Source organism: Mirounga leonina, unplaced genomic scaffold (genome assembly GCF_011800145.1).
Source record: "Mirounga leonina isolate KUSES-001 unplaced genomic scaffold, KU_Mleo_1.0 Mir_153, whole genome shotgun sequence".
Classification (NCBI taxonomy): domain Eukaryota; kingdom Metazoa; phylum Chordata; class Mammalia; order Carnivora; family Phocidae; genus Mirounga; species Mirounga leonina.
Window position 1 is genome coordinate 37,759,279 of NW_023270387.1, and position 8,982 is coordinate 37,768,260.

Consider the following 8,982-nt stretch of genomic DNA (forward strand, 5'->3'; position numbering starts at 1 on the left):
TATATATATATATATATATATATATATATATACCACATCTTCTTTATTCATTCATCAACTGATGGACACTTGGGCTGCTTCCATATTTTGGCTATTGTAAATAATGCTGCTATAAATACAGGGGTGCATGTATCCCTTTGAATTACTGTTCTTGTATTTTTTGGGTTAAATACCCAGTAGCTCAATTGCTAAATCATAAGGCAGTTCTATTTTTAACTTTTTGAGGAAACTCCATACTGTCTTCTAGAGTGGCTGCACCAGTTTGTATTCCCACCAACAGTGCATGAGGGTTCCTTTTTCTCCACATCTTCACCAACACCTCTTGTTTCTTGTGTTGTTGATTTTAGCCATTCTGACAGGTGTGTAGTTTTGATTTGCATATTTCCCTGATGGTAAGTGATGAACATCTTTTCATGTGTCTGTTGGCCATCTAGATGTCTTCTTTGGAGAAATGTCTGTCCATGTCTTCTGCCCATTTCTTAATTGGATTATTTGTTTTTTGGGTGTTGAGTTTTATAAGTTCTTTATAGACTTTGGATTCTAACCCTTTATCAGATACATCATTTGCAAATATCTTCTCCCATTCTGTAGGCTGCCTTTTAGTTTTGTTGTTTATTTCCTTCACTATGCAGAAGCTTTTTATTTCAATGAAGGCCCAGTAGTTTATTTTTGCTTTTGTTTCCTTTGCCTGGGGAGTTTTAAGGCTTTGCTAAAATTATTAAGGAAAGGAGCATCCTTCAATGGAAACAAAGGTAGAGATTTAAAAAAAAAAAAAGGAGTTTATAAATGATAAGGAAAGGCTCATGTTGTATATTCTAATGGCTGAAACCTTTGACAATAGAAATGATTCTCAGAATCAAAGAAAATTCTGCCACATGTCAGGAGTGCTGTAACAGCAAACATGTACCAACCAGGAAAATACCGGAAAGGGAATGAATGAAATGAAAGCTTTTGAGTACAGACGCAGCTTAAAGGTCAGCGTGGACTCAGAATATGTGAGAGACTAATGTAATTAGAAGTCAGCTGGGAGCTTTTTTTTTTTTTAAAGATTTTATTTATTTATTTGAGAGAGAGAATGAGAGAGCACATGAGGGGGGGAGGGTCAGAGGGAGAAGCAGGCTCCCTGCCGAGCAGGGAGCCCGATGCGGGACTCGATCCAGGGACTCCAGGATCATGACCTGAGCCGAAGGCAGTCGCTTAACCAACTGAGCCACCCAGGCGCCCCAATAAGTGTTTTTTTAAACAAAGAAATCAATGGCATCTATAAACACATATAATACTAACTTCATAAGGTTATATAAATTTTTTTTTAAGATTTTATTTATTTATTTGACAGAGAGAGACACAGCGGGAGAGGGAACACAAGCAGGGGGAGTGGGAGAGGGAGAAGCAGGCTTCCTGCTGAGCAGGGAGCCTGATGTGGGGCTCAATCCCAGGACCCTGGGATCATGACCCGAGCTGAAGGCAGCCGCTTAACCGACTGAGCCACCCAGGCGCCCCAGGTTATATAAATTTGATGAGATAACCAGGTACAGCCAGATATATATAGTTTCTGTATATAGTTTATATACAGAAAAATCCTGCTGGCATTTATTGGAAATTTAAGTAACCATGTTTTAGCCTTACCCATAGGGAGCTAACCTATTTTATCATATTCATTCAATTTTAATATCAATTCATTGATATTGAATTCAGTTCATTGAATATCAGTTCATTCATTTCAGTATCAATATCAATTCATTCAATTTTATCAATTCATTCAATTATTCAATGTGTTGCCTGAATATATACTTTATATAAGACAGGTCAAAGCATAGACATATCAGAGACACATATAATCTAATGATCAAATGCTGTAAATAAAAATAAATAAATAAAAACAGGATGAGGGAATTGAGATTGACAGGTGAGGATGATTTTGCATATCACAGATATGCATACCTTCCCTGAGGACGTAATAATTGAACAGATGCTTAAATGAATTGGGGTGTTACACAGCCATCTGGGGAAAGAGAGTTCTAGGCTGAGAGAGCAGCAAATGCAAAAACCCTAAAACAGCAACAGCTATGGTCACATTTTCCTATGTTTTGGAATGTCTAGTCATTCTTGTTGGGAAGCTAGACATTATAAATTTTATATTATTGAGTACTGAATCTTGTTCTATAAAAAGGATTGGATTTTTTCTGGTCAGGTAGGTAAATTACTTGGAGTTCAGGTTGATCCTTTTGAGCCTTGTTTTTAAGTCTGGTTAGTGCGGGTCGAAAGTAGTCTTCACTTTAGGACTAGTCTAGCCCTATAAATACAGCACTAGCCCTTTGAGGTTTTTACTGAATACTCCAGGAATTCACTAGCACTACCCCCTCAGCTGATTAAAACACAAACATCTTCCAGCTTTCTAGGCATAAGTGCTGGGAATTTTTCAATTTCTAGGACCTAGTCATTCTCTGCTTGGTCTCCTGGAGGTTTACCCTATGTGTACATAGTTTGGTACTCAGCAACAGACTTGAAGGGACGCTTAGAAATATTTCTCCCTCTGTGCAACTCCTTTCCCCTCCTCATTACTCTGCTTTGCCAATTTTAGCCACCTTAGCCCCTCCAAACTCAAATCTCTCCTCAGCTCAGCAAGGTTGCCATGTTCAGCTTGGATTTTCCCCACTGCACTACAGTCTGGAAAGCACTTCCAGGCAGCAAGCTGAAGTGATCATAGGGTTCACTGTGCACATTTCTAGTTTTCCGATTTGAAGTTTTAAAAGTTGAGTCTGGCTGTTAGGTGAATAGAATGAAAGGTAAGAAGAGTGGCAACATGAGACCAATTAGGAGACTGTAAAGTAGTCTGGGTAAGGGTAAGGTAAAGCAACTGAGGAAGTGAGAAGACGTTAGATTCCGAATATATATGTATATATATAAATATACATTGTAAATTTGTATATGTAAATATGTGTATATGTGTAATGTAACTTATATATGTAAATATATATGTATATATATATTTAAAGATTTATTTTTTTATTTTAGAGAGAGAGTGTGCATGAGCAGGGGGAGGGGCAGAGGAAGAAGGAGAAAGAATCCCAAGCAGACTCCCCACTGAGCACAGAGCCCAACACAGGACTCAATCCCACAACCCCGAGATCATGACCTGAGCTGAAATCAAGAGTCAGATGCTTAACCGACTGAGCCACCCAGGCACCCCTGAATACATTTTGAAGGTAGAACCCACAGAGTTTGCAGAAGAATTATATGTAGAAGTGAAGGAAAGAGAAAAATCAAGACTTTTTGACATGAGCAGCAAAGTGAGTTGTGGTACCATTTACAGGCTGGAGAACACTGAGGGAAGTGGTGGGGTTGGGGGGAGGATGAAAAGTTTGGTTTCAGGCATGGCAAGTCTGAGTTTCCTACTGGCGTCCCTGGGCAGAGGATACATAGGCAGTTGGTTATGTGTCTGGAAAGTAGTGTAAAGGCCAGCATTAAAGACATAAATCTGGAACGCAGAATGAATTTAAAGTCAGAACTAGGCAAGATCATCTAAAAAGTGAGTATAGCTAAAGAACAGGTTCAAAGCCTGAGGCTTGGGGACTTCAACATTTACAAGGCAAGAAACCAGCAAAGGAAACTTATTTTTCCTCCTGTCATAATACCATTTCTCTGTGGCATCTAAGATGTGAGGCTTCCAGAAAGAATACAAGGCCCACGTCACAGTGTAGCCCTGAAGAGCCATCCTATGCGAAATTACCCCAGAAAGCACAACTACCCTAGATAGCCCACATGTGCCTGAGACCCATCTGATTTGGAACTTGCCAAGGTGAGTTTCTAAGTATGGCATAAGGTAGTGACAAATGCAGGGGATTAGCATCAGAGATAAGAGTTCCAGTCCAGACAATGGCTTTAATTAACTGAACTCAAGCAAATATCAACTTCTCTTAGTTTCTTCACCTATAAAATGAAGAGATTGAGCTAAACGGTCCTTAAAGTCTCTTCCAGATTTTTATTTGAAAAATCCAAGAGAAAAAGTGCCCAACACCAGGAAAGAGAGATTTATAATTCCATCCTCCACTGAAGATATGCCTCCTAGACCGCTCCGAATGTTTTGGAACAAGCAGTGCCTCTTCATATCTCTAACTGCTCCTGCGCCCCATGCCTACCTTCCAGAAAGGTGGCTACCCAAAGAGGACCCACCAGCCCCTACAAAGGGAGAGACGTCTCATCAAAGCCCTCAGGAGTTTCCAAGACTCAGGGTCCCTGTCAGAGTGCAGTCAGTACCACACCAACTACCACAGCAGTTATTTGGTGAGAGAGAGAGAATTTAGATTTGGGGATAAAGAATTTACTGTAAAGAATGGTTTGCTGGGTTTGGAAAAACTGAAAAGGCAAAAAGAAAAGTCTAGGCTGTCACTGAGGTAACAAGTGCAGGAAGCAGTTCCCACCCCTAGGCCTGGGGAAGCAAAGGGAAGTGGTTGGAATGAGTCATACCTAGAAGCTTGGGAGGAGAGGCCTGATGGGACTGGGATCCAGACCCCGGAGGAGGAGGAACTAACCTCCTGTTGGAGCTGTTGGCCTGTGTCAGGCAGGGAAGAGTGGTGCTATGAAGCTGATTCTACAAATGTTGGGGAACTGCCAGTTGGACTCACCTTGCTGCTATTGGACTAACTTGGCCCCACCATGGTGAAGAAATGTTGCTGGGGTCATGCTGAGAGGCACTAGAAGCAAAAGGACAGGGCCATGTCCATGTCCGTTTTTTCCTCTTCCAGGCTTCCTCTAGCATTACTTACTGGTGCTACCCAGGAACAGCCGGCAAAGGAGAAAGGTGATTTGCAGAACCCCGGGCCCCACAGTGCTCCCTTGTCCATGGGGGATACGTTCCAAGACACCCAGTGGATGTCTGAAATGGCAAGTAGTACCAAACTCTATCTACTGTTTTTTCCTGTACATACATACCAATGATAAAGTTTAATTTATAAATTAGGCACAGTAAGAGATTAACAATAGCTAATAATAAATTAGAACAATTATAACAATACACTGTAACAAAAGTAATGTGAATATATTCTCGCTCTCTTTCTCAAAATACCCTAGTGTATTGTACTCACCTTTCTTCCTGGGATGATGTGAGATGATAAAATGCCCATGTGAGGAGATGAAATGAGGTGAATGACATAGGCCTTGTGACCTAGCTTGAGACATCTACTGACCTTCTGACGATATGTCAGCTTCCTGAACATGCTTGGCCTGGGGTAACTGAAACAGTGGAGATCAAAACCGCAGATAAGTGGGGGACTCCTATATAGCAGAGCACATTTGAAACTGGGAGATAATAGTTTAATTACTGACCCACTCATTTCTTTTGAAATTACTACGAACAGGGGCGCCTGGGTGGCTCAGTCGTCTGCTTTTGGCTCAGGTCATGATCCCAGGGTCCTGGGATCGAGCCCCGCATAGGGCACCCTGCTCAGCGGGAAGCCTGCTTCTCCCTCTCCCACTCCCCCTGCTTGTGTTCCCTCTCTCGCTGTCTCTCTGTCAAATAAATAAATAAAATCTTTAAAAAAAAAAGAAAAGAAAAGAAATTACTACGAACAGTACTGGGTTTGTAATCTGTAAGACATAATGTAGTATCTTTTAAATTCTCTGTTGAGCAACCTAGAGCTTCCTGTGTTTATTTTTAATGGATCTGAGTTCCTACACTTCAAGGTATGCTTTTGAGCCCAGTAAATAAATACTCCCAGGACACCAGGAAGGCATCTACATCTCCCATTCCATTACACACCATCAACCAATGTCTGAGCGGCTGCCATACACCGCGTTATTCTAGGCACTGGCTTCTTACCTATGTGACTTGAGAGTCACCAAAAGTGGAGTTACCCTGCACTGGACAACGAAGAGTATTTTCTCCAGAAAACATTATTAAAATGTGGACATGCACTGGCATGTTGGTGAGTCCTCTAAACCTCTCCTGACACCATTCGCAAATCCCTTCCCCAACATCCCCTTGCCATTCACATTCATTATCCCATTGATCCCCCAAACCACACTTGGAAACAGACAGAGATGAACATACCCACATCACTGAGTGAAGAAAGCAAGATTTGGAAAGGTGGTCAGTTTACACACAGCTTTGTAATTCGCTGAGCCATTATTTACACCCACGTCTTCAGATTTAAAATCTGGGACTCTGGATGGTTGATTACATTGGTTGACTTTTGAATGTTGACCCAGACTTGTGTCCCTGAAGTACTCCACTTGGTCATGGTGTATAAACCTTTTTTATGTATTGCTGAATTCTATTTGCTAACATTTTGTTAAAGATTTTTGCATCTATGTTTGTGAGGGTTATCGGTCTGTAGTTTTCTTTCTTTTATTTTTTTGGTACTGTGTCTGGTTTTGGTATCAGGGTAACACCAACTTCATGAAATGAACTGGTAAATGCTTCTCCCTCTTCTTTTTCCTGGAAGAGGTGTGTAAAATTGGTGTTAATTTTCTCTGAAAATTTGGTGGAATTCTCCTGTGAAGTCATCTGGCCTGGAGCTTCCTTTCTGGGAGTTTTTAAGTTACAAATTCAATCCCCTTAATTGTTAGGGGGCTACTAAGCCCTCTATTTCATGTTGGGTCCATTGTGGTAGGTTGTGTTTTTCCCAGGAAGTGGCCCATTGGATCTAAGTTTTCAGATTTATTTATGCTAGTACGTGGTTTTAATAAAGAATACATTCTTTTTCATGGATTTTGTGATGTGTGTGAAATTTGACAGTTTTTACAAAATTTGTAATCTGTTGTGATTTCTTCCAGTCTAAATAAAAATGCACCTTTGAATGTAATTAATTAATTAATTAAATCTGGGACTCTGCCCACCACACTAGGATGTCCTTTGCATGAATAGTTTATCAGGTTGGCTGGTGGTGTAGACCTTCTGGGGAAGATTCAGAAACGATTTCATAGTCTCCCCAAGCAGGCCCAGATCCCCTATAGTCCCACATCAGTATGCCCAACCAGCCCGGCCACCTCACTTGACTGACCACAGATAGCATCTTATCCAAAATCCTGCAAGGTGAAAATGCCAGGTGGCCTGACAACTCAGGCAAACTAAGAGCAATGGAGAGCCTCACCCTGGCATGCAAAAGAGGAAAAGAAGAATGCTCCATTCCTCTCTCTTTTGCTAACCCCCATCCCTCCTGCACTCCCCACATAAATATTCATGGCACCTCACAATGACATCCCCAATTAATGGGGAAGAAAACCAGAGCCAGTAAGGAAAGCCAGATGAGCCCCATGTTCATTAATGAAAACAAACATTTATAGGGCTCCCATTATACACAGGCATGAAGGTGGTGAGGATGCAGGGTGGTGTAACATGTCTTTGATGTTCACAGATGATTTAATTGCCCTCTATCCCCAATAGCAGACAAATAGATCAATGAGAACTAGCAAAGCTCCTTGAAAAATAGGGCATGGCCTTTTATCTCAGAAGTTTCAAAGACCCTTTACAAACATTCATTAGGCCCAACCTCATTCCATAGGCAGTGAGTGGAAGACCCAATATTAGCCATAGACTGAACTCTACCTCTATCACTTCCAGCCCAACACCACACAATCACCTCTCCGGTAGGGTCTGATCAATGAACCATTTTGCTCTACTCGTTTACTTCTTTTATTCAGCCTTCAGTGAGCTAGCCAGGTGCAATCTTGACAAGGAAGCAGCTATGTTGCTGTAGGATGGCCTTCTCCCTTTCCAGAGAGAGTGGAACAATCACTAGGAGAGCAGATACAGCAAGAGAGAGTGGCAGCCATTGAGGCGAGTCTCTGGCTTCCATCCTCGGGTCATTGGGTCATCCCCAAAAGCTAAAGAATTACCGATCTCACCAAACTCCATATATTATATTTATCACAGTAAGTAGCTTATTTTGAGCACCAACTATACTCTCAGTTTCTCATTATCTGGCTAAGAGGTTACCTCTGGAGTGAGAAAGATGTGGGTGTTGATCCATTTTTGTTACATAATAGCTATGTGACCTTAAACATGACTGATTATTCTCCAAGCCTCAGTTTTCTCATCTGTAAAGTGGGAATGACAATAGTATCAGTCTCCCAGAGTTGTGGGAACCAGATGAGGAAACTCACCTGAAGCACTTAACATATGCCCAGCACAGGTGAAACGCTCCATAGCTATTAGCCAATATTAAAGTTCGCTGCAATCCCTTGAAGCACAAACATCATTAGTCCCTTTTTATAGATGAGGAAATGAGGATTCAGAGATAAAGTCATTTCCTAAGGTCACCAACTGTAAGTGAGAGAGCCCAGACTCAGTGGGGGTGTGACTGACCCAGATCCCACGCTGGTAACCACCATCATATGTGGAACGGGTCACAGTGCCACAACCAGGGGGCTCGTGGCCACCATCCCAAGCTCACCAATCCTGGCAGAGTGCCAGGATCACTCAGGGCAGAGCCGAAACAGGGGAGCAAAAGATTGGAAGACTTGGTTGGCCCAGACGTGAAGCTCAAACCATCATATATAAGTATCAAAGCAATGGCGAGCAAAGAAATGCTTTGGCCTGAGATACTATTATCAACACTTCTATTAAAATGGGGAAATTGAGGCCCAGAGGGGTTAGGCGACCTGCATAAAGCCACACAATGAGTAAGAAACAGAGCAAGGACTGAAACCCAGCTTTCTGGCTCTTACTTGCTGCATGACATGGCTGCCACCCGCCTTTACAGTTGGCTCTTTCTGGGTCGACATACAGAACACGTCCCCGCTGCAGCTGAAGGAGGAAAGGAAGCACATCAGTCCTTACTGAGCACCTCCTGTGTGTCCATCTCCTTGCTAAATACCCTGCATGTATTCATTTAATCATGACAACAACCCAAAGAGGCAAGCTTAATTTTACAGAGAAGAAAACAGAAGTTCGGTCTCTAATTCAGGTAAATCTACCAAGTAAGAAGCAGGGAATTTGAAACTCCAACTTGGCCCACCCCACTTCCCACATCACACTACCCC